We start from the raw sequence: 16,730 nt of genomic DNA on the forward strand, positions 1-16,730 counted from the left end.
GGCTGATGGGATGTGTAAAAAAAGACCTTAATTCTTTCCACGTGGAAAGAGGCACCAATGCTTACACTGCGTTGCGTCTACGTACGTGCGGTGGGGTGGAGGGGGGTGCGATTAGTACGTTTGGCTAAGCACGGTGCGAAAGAAGTTCAACACACATGCATGTGATTTGGATTATGAATTACCTGGTTTTCGCCATAAGAATGTAGAATTTCCACCATGGTCAGGGCGTTGCCACTGAATTGAGCTGAGAGGCTCCTGGGTGAGGAGGCGCCTGGAGGCTGACTGACCGTGTTTGGTTTCTGAAGAGCGAATTCCAGCAATGGAGGGTTGGGAAAGGGTTCATAGACCTCTCTATCTCTCATGAAGTTCTCTCTCTCTCTCACACATAGAGCTCCCTCTCTCTCTCACACACACATAGAGCTCCCTATCTTTCTCCCTCTATCTCACATGGAGCGATCTCTCTCACACACAGACAGCTTCCTCTCTCTCTTATTCTCGCTCACAGAGCTCCCTCTCTTCTACGACAGCAGCCGCCATTCGCCAATAAGTGGCGGGGACATCACCACGGTGCTTGTGCCACACGAGGTGCACTTTTCTTTGGCCGTGACGTGAAGTGTCCAAGGCTCGCTGGCAAGAGGTCACGGGATGGTGCCATGGGTTGACTGCTTTACCAGGATAGGTGTATGAGGTCACGGGATAGACCCAGGTGCCATGTGTTGACTGCTTTACAAGGCTCGGTGTATGAGGTCACGGGACAGACCCAGGTGCCATGGGTTGACTGCTGTGCCAGGCTCGCTGGCAAGAGGTCACGGGATAGACCCAGGTGCCATGGGTTGACTGACATGACCGGCGGATGCACCACCAGTACTCCATTTTGTGCCAACTTGCAGCGTTTAATGTTATCCGCCCAGTGTTGACTCGTTGTTATGAGCACCGTTCCTCTGCCCTCCCATGTTACTGGAGGGCGATTGCCTCCAACTGCCCAGTAGCAGCGTCCTTCACGAGCCTCCTCCACAGAGGCCGATCTTGACACCGCTGGTACCAGTCTTCGGCAAGTCCACTCAACTCCACGTCCTCCTGTACCGCATCAGCTCCATCTCTTCTCCAGTCCGTGCCGCGCCCGTTTAACCCCCTCTGTCCGGGCAAACAGAATCTGCTTAGCCATGCAAGTGGCTGGGCATGCGGGCTACGTGGCCGAGCCAACGCAGCCGCGCCTGCCAGAGGAGTTCACCGATGGGACTGTGTCCAGATCTCCAAGGGAAATGTGAGCTCCTCACACAATCCAGCCTGGCTAAATCCAGGATGGATCATATGCATGCCCACACAACAAAGATCTCCCGTGTAGCCATAACAGACTGTTGGGGCAAGTGCTGTTAGCGAGCACCTATGAAGGCCGGCACGGCACACGAGGGGGTGGGTGGCCAACACCACGCCCGGCCGCTTTTGTCTCCCCAGCGACGATGTTTACACACCGCACCGGGTACTAATTTTAGGCTGAGTCGACCTAGGGGAGGCCCAGGACCGGTTCGGATAATCGTCACTGGGTGTTGGCCGTGAACGGGAATCGAACCCAGGTTCAAGTTCAAGTTCAAGTTCAAGTTCATTTATTAGGTATAGCCCTGTGAGCCATTCAGCTCTTGAATCGGGTGCAACCGCAACAAACAAAAAACAAAAACATGAACAAAAAAACATCTTAAAGTGAATATGTGACTAAGTGCAAACAGAAAATCCAAGAAAAGACAGCAAAATATTGCAGAAAAAACACCGTACACCAACGCTGTGTGCAAAAATCCCAGTGGGATGCAAGTCAAACAACAACAACAACAACCACAAGACAGCTTAAATTAAGGCCATCAGTCTAACTCTGTACTACAACAAACAAACATGGCTAAACCAATAAACTTTTCGAAATCACCAAAATAAAGCCATGAAAGCAATGAGAAAGCAATCATAGGAACTGTGACAGAATTTTCACAATAAATGGCATAAACAACATGTACTACCAAAACCCTGCAGCCATAGCTGGCTGCATGAGTCACTCCACCTTTAAGATCAGTACACTAAATCAAAACACAGGTCATACTTTGTAGCGATCATCCGGAGCGAAACATTTTATTTTAGGTCACTGAATAGCACTGGCAGCTAGGGGTGTACAACTCCTCTAGAGCAGTTTTGAGTGAAGATCTCATAGGTAGTGACTCAAGTTTCAATTTATTGGCAACAGCATTCCAGACCCTGGGGGCATCAATAGCAAAGGCCCTTCCTCCAGTATATGTACGGCAATAGGGAATATTAAGCTGGTAAATGAGTGTAGACCTTAGGTCAAATTTGTTCTTTGAAACAGAGATGAGATCCAGCAGGTAATCTGCAGATTCTTTTGCAAGTACATCATGAATAAATAAGATCTGGTGCACAAGCCGTCGAACATTCAGAGATGTTAAGTTTGACCCAATGTAGAGGTCACAGTGGTGAGTCCTATATGGGCAGTTCAATGCAAATCTTAAGGCCGAGTGATACATTGAGTCAAGCTTCTTCAGTACAGTACTTGGGGCTGATTTATAAACAATGTCACAGTAATCAAGTAGAGGCAGTATGGTAGCTTTAATCAATTCCAAACGGAACATAGGGGGGAAGCAGTGCTTGTGTCGATATAGAAAACCAATTTTAATTTTTGTCTTTTTCCCAATATAATCAATGTGATCTTCAAAATTCAGTTTTGAATCCAGGATGATCCCAAGATACTTATAGATCTTAACTTGCTCTATTTGATCATTATTTAAGGAATGTAATTTGGGGAAAATAACTTCCCGCTTTAGTCCTGGTGAGAAGCATAGCACCTTGGTTTTGGCAGGATTTAGGACTAGTTTAAGAGCAACTAGCTGATGTTGTAGTTTGTTGAAATCACTCTGGAGCTTAGCAATCACGTCATCCGGAGAGCGGCCAGCAGTAATTAGTACCGTGTCATCTGCAAAAAGATTTACCCTGGAATAATCCAGTTCAGTGCCCAAGTCATTTACATAAAGAGAGAACAAGAGGGGGCCGAGAATGGAACCCTGTGGAACCCCTTTTGTTATCTTAACACTGTTTGACCTCCAACCATCTGTGAATACAGTTTGGGTGCGAGAAAAGAGGTAATTTTTTAACCATTTTACTGTGTTTTCGGAAAAACCGAGGCAACTTATTTTACTAAGCAGGATGTTGTGGTCTACTGTATCAAAAGCTTTGGACAAGTCAAGAAAAAGACAGGCGCAGTACTGCTTATTATCAAGGCTACTGTAAATGTGATTCATAGAGTCTAATGCAGCAGATGTGGTGCTGTATTTTTTTCGGAACCCAGATTGTTTTAGATGTAATAGATTGTTGGCGGACAGGAAACTGATAATTTGGTAGTTCAATAATTTTTCAAAAATTTTCATCAACGGGGACAAAATTGAGATAGGTCGGTAGTTATTTGGATCATCTTTAGGGCCCCCTTTGTGAAGTGGACGAACATAGGAATGTTTCCATTCTAGAGGAACTGATGCTTCTTTGATGGACAGGTTGAAAATATGGGCTATAGGTTTGTATATTAGGTGACCAACACTTAGTAGAGCAAAGACGGGAATACTATCTGCTCCGGTAGAGGAGGACCCTTTGAGGAAGGACAGTTGTTTCAGAACATTACTTTCGTGGATTGGCTGAAAACTAAATTCGCTTAATGTTTGGATAGGGGTGTAGGAATTTGCATGAGCAGGGGTGACTCCCAATAGATTATCAAATAGGGTACCAGCTTCAGAAAAATGAAGGTTAAAATTGTCAACTATTTTTTGGGGATCTGAAAAATATTCCCCATTTCGGTTAAGCTGAACGGGCAGATGATCTGTTTTGGATGCTTTTTCGATACATTTGATTGTTTTCCAGAAAATCCTGGCATTTCCATGAGATTCAAGGAGAGTAGAAGAGAAGTAGTCATTTTTTGCATGCCGTATTTTTTTGACGCATCTATTCCTTAAAATCCTGTATTCTAGCCAGTCATTAACCAAATTACTTTTCTGAGCACATGCCCAAGCCTTGTCTCTAGTTTTCATGAGTTTTGTAATCAAAGGATCAAACCATGGTGGACGATTGCCTTTAGTTTTAAATTTAACCAACGGAGCATGTTTGTTAAGAATTTGTAGAAACGTGTACCTGAAGGTCTCCCAAGCCGTAGTCAGGTTTGGAATATCACAGACCTTGTCAATATCCGAGTGAAGCACATCATTAGTAAATGCCTGTATGCTGAAGTGTCTCATGGAGTGCTTCTCAACCAATTTAGGGGGGGCTTTGTGTCTGGCTGATGATCTCACCCCAAAAATGAAGGAGTGATCACTAAGGTTATTACCTAGAACACCAGTCAGTGCGAAATTGTGAGGGGCATTTGTCAATAGGACGTCAAGCAGAGATGACTGTCCCGGATTTTTTAGGTTGGGTCTTGTGGGGACATTTATTAATTGAAACAGGTTAAATTCATCTGCAAAATTTGTGGCCACGGCCGGCGGGTTTAGCCAATTCCAATTTAGATCACCCACTAAAACTATTTCACCTTTAGGGAGGCCCCCAAGAAGCTCTCTCAGTGCAGATGCAGCTTCAACATCCTTACCACTAGGCGGTCTATAGCAGCACACTACCAATATGTGTTGATTATTAGGGAGAGTTATTCTGAGAGCCAGACCTTCAAAGCAACATTTTTTAAACAAGGAGTGAGCTGGTGAACATGCAATAGTATTACGAACATAGATGGCAATTCCACCTCCTTTAGATCCTCGGTCAAGCCGAAAAAGGTTGTAGTTGTCAATCGTAATCTGCAAGTCATTGACGGCAGGAGTGAGAAATGTTTCTGTTAGGCAAAATATGTCCGGGTCAAGATTTGCTACTTCTAGTTTTAGTTGACTTAATTTTATCAAAAGCCCTCTGATGTTGACATGTAGAACACCAACACCTTTTCTGCCAGAAAAATCTACAGAATTATATGAGTTCTTTACATTTGGGCCAGGATGAAGCTCAATACCACCCAGAAATAAGAAAAGTAGAATTAATAGTTTGCACAGGTATTTTCTGTGAAAGGATGAAGAGCGACGAACCTTGGACGAATAGCAGCAGCTCACAGATGGTGTTATTTTTAAGAGCAGAATGAAGTTTGGAAGGAGTGCTGGTGAAGTAATGGGACAAAGATAGGGTTTAAAAGGATACAATGATGGAGTGTAGAAGTGTCTATAAGTTGTTTCATTAGCAGGTGTAGTGGCAAATTTAGCAATAAGTATTGACGCGAAGTAACGCGGGTAGCCGTTTGTAGAGTTGAGTGTGGCACTAGATATGGCCGGGAGGGACAGTAGTAAGATACACAGCAGGTGAATTGACATCTTTAAAACACTAAATTTAAACACACACACAGCTCACTCACACGCAGCTCACCCTCACCCACTCTCACGCACAGCCCACACCCATGCAGCACAACGCACACACGGCCGCACACGCCGCCGCCATCTTGCTGCTGTTGTTGTTGCAGCTGCTGCTGTTGTTGCAGCTGCTGTTGTTGTTGCAGCTGCTGTTGTTGTTGCAGCTGCTGTTGTTGTTGCAGCTGCTGTTGTTGTTGCAGCTGCTGTTGTTGTTGCAGCTGTTGTTGTTGCAGCTGCTGTTGTTGCAGCTGCTGTTGTTGTTGCAGCTGCTGTTGTTGTTGCAGCTGCTGTTGTTGTTGTTGCAGCTGCTGTTGTTGTTGTTGCAGCTGCTGTTGTTGTTGTTGCAGCTGCTGTTGTTGTTGTTGCAGCTGCTGTTGTTGTTGTTGCAGCTGCTGTTGTTGTTGTTGCAGCTGCTGTTGTTGCAGCTGCTGTTGTTGTTGCTGCAGCTGCTGTTGTTGTTGCTGCAGCTGCTGTTGTTGTTGCTGCAGCTGCTGTTGTTGTTGTAGCTGCTGTTGTTGTTGCAGCTGCTGTTGTTGTTGCAGCTGCTGTTGTTGTTGCAGCTGCTGTTGTTGTTGCAGCTGATGTTGTTGTTGCAGCTGCTGTTGCAGCTGCTGTTGTTGTTGCAGCTGCTGTTGTTGTTGCAGCTGCTATTGTTGTTGCAGCTGCTGTTGTTGTTGCAGCTGCTGTTGTTGTTGTAGCTGCTGTAGCAGCTGCAGCCGACCCAACTGCAGTTGCAGGAGTCATACACGAAGCAGCCGCAGCTGTGTGTACTACAGCAGAGCAGCAGCGGGCGTGCGGCCTGGAGGCGCCGAGGCCGAATAGTTGCGTGATGTGGACGTGGAGAGGCGAGATGTTTGGCCCATCAGCTTCATTGTTCTGCTTCCATTGACGAGCACCCTCCACGTAGGCCTCGACGTAGGCCCCCACGTAGGCCCCCACGTGGGCCCCGACGTAGGCCTCGAAGTAGGCCTCGACGTAGGCCCCGACGTAGGCCTCGAAGTAGGCCTCGACGTAGGCCCCGACGTAGGCTTCTATGTAGGCCCCCACGTGGGCCTCGACGTGGGCCCCGACGTAGGCCTCTATGTAGGCCTCCACGTAGGCCTCTATGTAGGCCTCCACGTGGGCCTCGACGTAGGCCCCGACGTAGGCCTCTATGTAGGCCCCCACGTGGGCCTCGACGTGGGCCCCGACGTAGGCCTCTATGTAGGCCTCCACGTGGGCCCCGACGTAGGCCTCTATGTAGGCCTCCACGTAGGCCTCGACGTAGGCCCCGACGTAGGCCTCTATGTAGGCCCCCACGTGGGCCCCGACGTAGGCCTCTATGTAGGCCTCGACGTAGGCCCCGACGTAGGCCCCCACGTAGGCCCCCACGTGGGCCCCGACGTAGGCCTCGAAGTAGCCTCGACGTAGGCCCCGACGTAGGCCACGAAGTAGGCCTCGACGTAGGTCTTGCCTCAGACGCAGCCGGTAGCGAATGCGTCGTCCTGCCTCCACAATCCACGTTTGTCAAGCTGCGCCGCCCCCGGTGGCTGCCGTGGGCTGGCGCGTCCGTTGTCATCGACGTCACGGAGCGCTCGGCCACGTGACCTCAGGGGGTGAGGGTGGTGGGGGGTTTAAATGGCGACCATTGCGCCCACAGCCGCGCGGTGGAGCGGTGCTCGTGGTCTTCTCTGCTTGGCATCGCAGCGCCCCGCAAAGCAAACATCTGTGAGTCGTCGTGTCCTTACATGCTGGTTGCGGTGTGTTGGAGAGCCAAGCCACATTTACAAACCGAGTACGACGTTTCGCCAGTAATTACAACTAGCTTCATCAGGCGACAGCCAGATTTGTGGAGAAGTCCACCTGTTTCGTTCCTTGTATAGAGGCGTAGATGTGGTGACCACCCTTCTGCGCCACGTGGGGAGGGGGGGAATTACTGAGGCAACGTTCATTATGCATGTGCATTACGCGAGCGCGTCATCGCGCTCAGGTTGGTTGGAGCGCCGCTGCGTGGTGACGTCATCGCGCAGGTAGTCAGGTTCGTAGCGCAGCGCGCTAACCGCTACACCACCGCTCCCCACTACCCACGCACACCCACACACATGCACGCACACCCACAAACACCCACACACACGCACGCACGCACACCCACACACACCCACACCGTCTCAACACCCACACACACCCACACACACGCACACACGCACACATGCACCCACACCGTCTCAACACCCACACAGCGGTGCACTCACACGCACGCACCGACTCACGCTGGAGCACCTCGCACGGCACGTGAACACACCACTTGCCTTCATTGCTGTCCAAGCGTCGGGACAACGAAGGGGGTCGCGCAGCCCAAGCTGTAAGTGAAGGGAGTGGGGGGGGGCTGCGGGAAGGAATGGGGGGCGGGCAGGAACCTTTCCCTATTTTTACCTGCGATACCCTCCCTGCCCCCCGCCCCCCCTCCCTGACCCCCGCCTCCTCCCTGACCCCAGCCCCCCTCCCTGACCCCCACACTCCTCCCTGACCCCCGCCCCCCCCTCCCTGACCCGCGCCCCCTCCCTGACCCCAGCCCCCCTCCCTGACCCCCACACTCCTCCCTGACCCCCGCCCCACTCCCTGCCCCCGCCCCCCTCCCTGACCCCCGCCCCCCTCCCTGCCCCCCGCCCCCCTCCCTGACCCCCACACCCCTCCCTGACCCCCATCCCCCTCCCTGCCCCCCTCCCTGACCCCCGCCCCCCTCCCTGCCCCCGCCCCCCTCCCTGACCCCCGCCCTCCTCCCTGCCCCCCACACCCCTCCCTGCCCCCCGCCCCCCTTCCTGACCCCCACACTCCCCCTTGACCCCCGCCCCCCTCCCTGACCCCCGCCCCCCTCCATGACCCCCACACTCCCCCTTGACCCCCGCCCCCCTCCCTGACCCCCACACTCCCCCTTGACCCCCGCCCCCCACGCCGTGTCCATGCCTCACCTCGGGAGTCTCAGGCCCGAGTGGAGCGAGCAGTGGGCAGGGGGGCAGGGGGGCTCCTCCGTTTCCACGGTAACCGCTGTGGGCTGGAAACAAGGCTGAGGGGCGGGGCGCGGGGGACAGGGGCGGGGGGTGGAGAGGGGGCCGGGGGCGTGGGGGGCGGGGTAAATAAGGCGCGCGCATGCACGAGCACGCGCAGCCCCCCAATCCCCACCCCCCCCACACCCCCCACCCCCCTGTGCCGCGCTAATGAGTGCCGCTACACGCGCTCTCCATTCCTCGCGGGCGCAATAGGAGCTCGCAAACAGCGAGTGTGCGTGAGTGTGTGAGTGTGTGTGGGTGAGTGAGCGTGTGTGGGTGTGTGTGTGTGGGTGTGTTAGTGTGCGTGTGTGTGAGTGTGCGTGTGTAGGTGTGTGGGTGTGTGGGTGAGTGTGCGTGAGTGCGCGTGTGTGGGTGAGTGTGCGTGTGACTGTGTGTGTGGGGGAGTGTGCGTATGTGGGTGAGTGTGCGTGTGTGGGTGAGTGTGCGTGAGTGCGCGTGTGTGGGTGAGTGTACATGAGTGCGTGTGAGTCCGTGTGTGGGTGAGTGTGCGTGAGTGCGTGAGTGTGGGTGAGTGTGCGTGAGTGTGGGTAAGTGTGCGTGAGTGTGGGTGTGTGTGCATGAGTGCGTGTGAGTGCCTGTGTGGGTGTGTGCGTGAGTGCGCATGTGTGGGTGAGTGTGCGTGTGTTGGTGAGTGTGCGTGAGTGCGTATGTGGGTGAGTGTGCGTGAGTTTGCGTGTGTGGGTGAGTGTGCGTGAGTGCGTGAGTGGGTGAGTGTGCGTGTGAGTGTGCGTGAGTGTCCGTGTGTGGGTGAGTGTGTGTGTGTGGGTGAGTGCGTATGTAGGTGAGTGTGCGTGTGTGTGCGTGTGTGGGTGAGTCTGGGTGAGTGTGCGTGTGTGGGTGAGTGTGCGTGAGTGCGTGTGTGGGTAAGTGTGGGTGAGTGTGCGTGTGTGGGTGACTGTGGGTAAGTGTGGATGCGCGTGTTAAGGATACACGGGGGATCTTTGTCTTTTGTTTGATGTGGGGAGCGGTGGCGTAGTGGTTAGCGCGCTGCGCGACGGACCAGGCGACCCGGGTTCGATTCCCGCTCGAGGCCAAATCAACACCGGTGACGATCGTCTGAACCGGTCCTGGGACCTCCCCTAGGTCGACTTAGCCTCAAATTAGTACCCGGTGCGGTGCGTAGTAAACATCGCCACTGGGGAGACAAAGGCGGTCGGGATGGCTCCTCTGGCCACCCAACTCCCTCGCTTGCTAACAGCACTTGCCCAAAAGGTCCGTTGAGGCTATAGGGTGTGAGGTTGGATGGGGGATCTTTGCCTTTGTTAGGCGATTAGCAGCGCCTGTTACGATACATGTGTAGTGGTGATACGCGCTGGGGTAGCGATCAGGTGCCAGCGCGTTGTGATTGGATGTGTGGGTGGTGACGCGCGCTGACGGTGAGGGATCAGGGGTCAGCGCGGGATCGTGGGTTGTGTGGTGTTGATTGGCTGGGTGCCGGTGACGTGCTGGTGTGGGAGTGATCGAGTGGCAGCACGGCGTGATTGGTTGGTGAGTGGAAACACGCGTTGGGGAAAAAGGATCGTACAGATAACGCGTTGTGATTGGTTCACTAACAAGCGATGCTCGCATCGAGGTCCGCATCCGCTCCGTCTCCCGGGAGGAACGACTATATAAGGGGATGCGCACAGGCGCACGGGGAGAGTGTAACCAGTGAAGACTGAAGACGGGAAGAAGAGCCAGGGCCCTGCGGTACCTAGTCCCGCTGTCCTGCGAGGACCGGGACTCTGTGTAACCCAGAGGCGGGGGTAGTGTGAGCATGCAGTGTCAGCATGCCGAGTGTGTAGCCGGGGCCTAGAGTCTACACGAGACGAGTGATATGGGTGTAGCCAGAGGCGTAGGGTCTACACGAGACGAGTCTACACAAGAAGAGTCTACCCGAGACGAGTGATGTGTGTGTAGCCAGAGGCATAGAGTCTACACGAGAAGAGTCTACACGAGATGAGTGATGTGTGTGTAGCCAGAGGCATAGGGTCTACACGAGGCGAGTCTACACGAGGCGAGTCTACACGAGACGAGTGAGGCGTGTGTAGCTAGAGGCTTGGAGTCTACACGAGTTCAGTACGGTGTGTTATAAGAAGAGAAGAGGTTACGAGTTGTACAGGTGTCTGGTGACCGTACGCGGAAGAATAGAGACTACACGTTGTATCGAGATGAGTGAAGATTTAATAAAAGAAGTGTGTTACCCGTCAAGGAGTTTCCTGCCGTCATTTCCAATACTTCACATGTGTAATGCGGGCGTAAACGACCTTCCGGATGTGACGTCATGGGGGGAGGAGTTACGTCACGTGGGGGAGAGGGTTCAGGTCTATAAGGGGAGAAACCGGAAGAGGAAGGGGAGTGATTGGAGACTGGGAAAGAGTGAGGCCACGCAGGGCGGAGGGTGAGTGAGTGGCGAGATCGCCACATACACAGAGAACGAGGTTCGGCACCGTCGGCCAACAGTGACCGACCCCAGGGCAGCAGGAGCAGCGGCGGGGCTGCAAGGGGAGTTCGGCAGCGGGAGTCTGCACAAAGAGTTCAGCAGCGAGTCTGCAAGGAGAGGGAGGAGGCTACGAGAGCGACAGCAGCCTGGGGCTGCACGCAGAGGGTCTCTAGAGGAGTGCCGTGAGGGAAAGCATAAAGAACCCAAATAAAGGACACGGAGTCAGAGAGAAGCGTCCGAGTTCTTTATTACACATGCATGCGCGCTCAATAAAAGACCACAACAACGACAACAACAACAACATCAAACAGGCGTCGTTCGCCGTTGTGTGGCGGTGATGTCACCTTGCCGGGCGGTGGACTTTGAGGAGTGGTGAAGGCTCGGGCGGTAGGGGGGGAGTTGGAGGGTGGGGGTTGGCAAAACAACTGAGAAAAAAGAATATTCCGTCTCCAGCATCGGCTTCATCTTCCGACGACGACGACCTTCCTCCAGCGGGGGACCTGACTCCGATGGAAGAGGAGATGCGTGCTGGGACAAGTGCGGGTCCGGGGGTCCAAGATGCCGCCGCGTCGGCGGACCCTTCTGCACCGCAGGACGCGGATTTTAGATGGAGTCAGATGGCGGAGCAACTTCAGGCACTGAAAAACGTAGTGGCGCAGTTGTGTGAACTCGTCACGCCGAAGACGGCGTCGGGAGGAGACGTTGGTGGGCCGCAGGACTCCGCTTTGCCTTCGCTGTCAACGCCATCGGCCACGCGGCACGAAGACGCCATCTTGGGCGTGGCAGGCGAAGAAAGGCGGGAAGCCGCCATTTTGCGCCCTCCGCGGCGAAACGCCGCCATCTTGTCTACACCACGTTGCGACGCCATGTTGAACATGCCACCAGAAGAGTCATCGGCTGGTGAGCGCGCGCCAAGAAGTCGTAGTCGTCACTTAACAACTGTTAAAGAATTCTCCATCGGGGGCAATTGGAGTGCGTTCGCCTGCAGATTTTTGGCGGCGGTGCGCTCGGCGAGGTGGACTGACGCGGAGGCATTAGAAGTTCTGCCGACTCTTCTCGATGACGAGTCGGTTAGATTCTTTCGCTCTATAAAGGCCGCGAAGAAGAAAACATTGCGAGGTGTGTTCGACGAAATGGCAGACGCTTACGAGCCACCGGATGATGCCCATCGCCGGTTTGTTCAACGACAACGAGCACCCGAGGAGTCACCGGTGGCATATAGGGGCGCGGTGCTGGAGCTGGCTATGGCCGCATACCCGGAGACGGAGCCTGACCTGCTGGAACCTCTCATCCTGGGGAAGATGCTGGAGTTGTCCCGTGATCTCGGCATTCCTATGCCAGTGTGTGGTCATGAGAAGCTCACATCCCGGGCTGCGGCTAAATGTCTGGATGCTCAGTTTAACCTTCGCCGCTGGAAACAAGTTACGGCGTGGTCGGGTGGGCCCATCGTCGAGGGGGGAGCCTTGGGTTGGGACCCCAAGAAGGCAGTGTACGTGCCTGACGAGAGCAGCCCGCAGGAGCTGTCAGCCGCCTCTGCTCCGTGGCCGGCCCGCGGTGGGCCGGGGCCGCGGGCTGCGCCGCCGATACGGCCACGTCGGGACGGGGTACCCGCCGCGCGCCGCAACGACATCGATTGTTTCCGCTGTGGGCGTAAGGGCCATTACGCCAGGGACTGCTGGGCCCGCGTCCCTGGTCCGCCCCTGCAGGAGGCCTCGACAGCGGACGCTCCAAGGAAGGATTCTCCAACACAGCCAAGCCGGCCGTGACGCAGCAAGGGAAAGGAGACTCAGCTCGGGGTGCGCCTACCACGGCTGCGGAAACTCTGAGTCCCGCAGCCCTTCCAACCCCGCCGCGGACGCGATCGCGGGACGCCTCTGACGCTGGGCCTTCGAGAATAGGGGACCGGGACGTTGCCAGGCCTCCAATAGCGACAGACGAACTTCAGCCTGTCGCTCTTAAAACCCTGCCACGTTCCCGCTCGGCGGGAGGGCCGCCGACCGTCCGGGACGGCCCGGCGACCCGCACTCGCTCGAAATCCCTCACATTTCGTTAACTTTTTTTTGTTGTGTTCTTGTTCTGTATTGTTGTTGTATGCTTCGTGTCCTTTAACGTATTCGGTCTTTTTCACTCGCATTACTTGTTGGAGTTGTTGTTCAGCCGAGGTCGGCTGGATTTTCTCTACGGGGGAGGGTGGTGTAATGCGGGCATAAACGACCTTCCGGATGTGACGTCATGGGGGGAGGAGTTACGTCACGTGGGGGAGAGGGTTCAGGTCTATAAGGGGAGAAACCGGAAGAGGAAGGGGAGTGATTGGAGACTGGGAAAGAGTGAGGCCACGCAGGGCGGAGGGTGAGTGAGTGGCGAGATCGCCACATACACAGAGAACGAGGTTCGGCACCGTCGGCCAACGGTGACCGACCCCAGGGCAGCAGGAGCAGCGGCGGGGCTGCAAGGGGAGTTCGGCAGCGGGAGTCTGCACAAAGAGTTCAGCAGCGAGTCTGCAAGGAGAGGGAGGAGGCTACGAGAGTGACAGCAGCCTGGGGCTGCACGCAGAGGGTCTCTAGAGGAGTGCCGTGAGGGAAAGCATAAAGAACCCAAATAAAGGACACGGAGTCAGAGAGAAGCGTCCGAGTTCTTTATTACACATGCATGCGCGCTCAATAAAAGACCACAACAACGACAACAACAACAACATCAAACAGGCGTCGTTCGCCGTTGTGTGGCGGTGATGTCACCTTGCCGGGCGGTCGACTTTGAGGAGTGGTGAAGGCTCGGGCGGTAGGGGGGGAGTTGGAGGGTGGGGGTTGGAGGGTTAATTGACCGACGCGGCGTTCCCACCCCCAAAGCCACCACCACCGCCACCCGCGAGCGGGCAGCGTGCCGACCCGGCTCTCGGATCAAGATTAGGGCTCGCAACGAGCTCGCGTTTCCACGTCTCGGCTCATTGTATGAGTCGTGGATTAGGTTGAAATAAAGAACTCGTACGTAGGTACAGAAGCGCGGAACTCCACCGCCAGAACCGCCGCTATCAACGATTGCCCAAGCTCTGTGATCCTCTATTGAACGACTTGGACAGAGAGAGAGAGGGTGGCTCATAGAGAGAGAAAGGACGACTCAGAGAGAGAGAGAGAAGGGACGACTCAGAGAGAAAGAGGACGACTCAGAGAGAGGACGACTCAGAGAGAGAGAGAGAGGATGACTCAGAGAGAGAAGGGACGACTCAGCGGCGCCAGGAGCAGCAGCGACGCGGCGAGGAGCCGGCGCCAACCCACCCCCCAAGCTCTGAGATCCTCTTCATATGAAGGCGTCATTGTCTCATTGGCCAATGAATGACGAGTTTTACATGTGGGAGGAAACTCCTCCACCCTCTCTACAACCACCACCACCACCACCCTGCTATTACTTATGGGGAGTCGGACCTCCCCTAGGTCGACTCAGCGTGCGTAACACATCAGCACTGGGGAAACAAAGGTGGCCGGGCGTGGTGCTGGCCGCAACACCTCGTCCGCTGTGCCCGCTGTCATCGCTGCTCGCTCACACCACCACCCACTGCGCCAACAGGAGCCACACAAAGACAAACATTCCTCGTGTGGCCTTAACAGACTGTTGGGGCAAGTGCTGTTACAGACACCAACACACACACACTGGGGCAGGGTCTGCTGAGAGAAACTTAATGAGAACCCATCCATCAGCCCCCCCCCCTTCTCACACATCCCCCCCCCTCTCACGCATCCCTCCCCCCTCCCACGCATCCCCCCCCCCTCTCACGCATCCCTCCCCCCCTCTCATACATCCCCCCCTCCCACGCATCCCTCCCCCCCTCCCACGCATCCCTCCCCCCCTCCCACGCATCGCCCCCCCCTCTCACGCATCCCTCCCCCCCTCTTACGCATCCCCCCCTCCCACGCATCCCCCCCCCCCCCCACGCATCCCTCCCCCCCTCCCACGCATCCCTCCCCCCTCCCACGCATCCCCCCCCCCTCTCACGCATCCCTCCCCCCCTCTCACGCATCCCCCCCTCCCACGCATCCCTCCCCCTCCCACGCATCCCTCCCCCCCTCCCACGCATCTCTCCCCCCCTCCCACGCATCCCCCCCCCTCTCACGCATCCCTCCCCCCCTGTCACGCATCCCCCCCTCCCACGCATCTCTCCCCCCCCCTCTCACGCATCCCTCCCCCCCTCCCACGCATCCCTCCCCCCCTCCCACGCATCTCTCCCCCCCTCTCACGCATCCCTCCCCCCCTCCCACGCATCCCCCCCCCCTCTCACGCATCCCTCCCCCCCTCTCACGCATCCCCCCCACGTATCCCTCCCCCCCTCCCACGCATCCCCCCCCCTTTCACGCATCCCTCCCCCCTCTCACGCATCCCCCCCCCTCTCACGCATCCCCCCCCCTCCCACGCATCCCCCCCCCTCTCACGCATCCCCCTCCCGCTTGCATACCGGATCCTAGTACAGTCCACAATGTTTGATGCACGTGGCCGAGTTGTACATAGTAACGGTGAGTTGTCGTGGAGAGCGGTGCTGTGGGGGCAGTTGGTGAGTGGTGATGGATGGCGATGAGAGGTGGGTGCAGGGTGCCGCGATTAGCACGGTTGGATACGTACGGTGCGCAAGAAGTTCAACGTACAGGGTTGTCAGTGCAGGGTGCCGAGTGCTGGATGCGAAACTCCGTGCTGGGGGGGGGCGGGTGGGGGGGCGGTGGAGGGGTGGTGGGGGGTGGAATGGGGTGGTGGGGGGTGAAGTGGGGGGGTGGTGGGGGGTGGAGTGGGGGGGTGGTGAGAACTTTGGGCGCTGGGGCAGCCGCATCGCGATGCGCGCGGAGACGAAACCCGGGTGACGCGTGACGCACGGAGACGCGAACTCACGCACACTCGCACACATACACACACTCACATACACACACTCATACACACACTCACATACTCATACACACACTCACATACTCATATACACACTCATACACACTCACACTCACATACACTCATACACACTCTTACACTCATACATACTCACACACTCACATACACACACTCATACACACACTCACATACTCATACACACACTCATACACACACTCACATACACACACTCATACACACACTCACATACTCATACACACACTCATACACACACTCACATACACACACTCATACACACACTCACATACTCATACACACACTCATACACACACTCACATACACACACTCATACACACACTCACATACTCATACACACACTCATACACACATTCACATACTCATACACACACACACTCACACACACTCATACACACTCATACACTCATACATACTCACACACTAATACACACACTCATACACACACACATACACACACTCACATACTCACACACACTCATACACACACTCATACACACTCATACATACTCACACACTCATACACACACTCATACACACACTCACATACTCATACACATACACACACTCACACACACTCATACAACAACAACAACCGCCATTCGCCACTAAGTGGCGGTGACGTCACCACGACGCTTGTGCCAGGCCATGTGCACCTTGAGGCCACGTGAAGTGTCGAACGCCCGCTGGCAGGAGGTCACGGGGCAGACCCAGGTGCCACGGGTCGACTGACCGAGATGACCGAGATGACTGGCTGATGCACCACCTGTGCCCCCTACTGTGCCAACTTGCTGTGCTTTAGCCACCCGGCGCTCCGCTCGTTGTTGTGAGCGTCGCTCCTCCGCCCTCCGTTGTTGTTGGAGGGCGACTGCCTCCAACTGCCCAGTAGCGTCCTTCACGAGCCTCCTCCACTGAGGCCGATCTTGACACCGCTGGTACCAGTCATCG

At 55.3% G+C, this 16,730-nt stretch overlaps 1 long non-coding RNA gene across 1 annotated transcript; it reads right to left on the minus strand.

Moving 5' to 3' along the window:
* Positions 1 to 15,547, minus strand: LOC144943593 (uncharacterized). The gene is made up of 3 exons (XR_013639512.1): positions 15,515 to 15,547; positions 8,363 to 8,457; positions 1 to 1,134 (listed from the first exon to the last, which is right to left on the minus strand). It is a non-coding gene; the product is annotated as an uncharacterized LOC144943593 (long non-coding RNA).
* Positions 15,548 to 16,730: the final 1,183 nt, after the last annotated feature.

This window comes from Lampetra fluviatilis, chromosome 31 (assembly GCF_964198595.1).
Source record: "Lampetra fluviatilis chromosome 31, kcLamFluv1.1, whole genome shotgun sequence".
NCBI lineage: Eukaryota > Metazoa > Chordata > Hyperoartia > Petromyzontiformes > Petromyzontidae > Lampetra > Lampetra fluviatilis.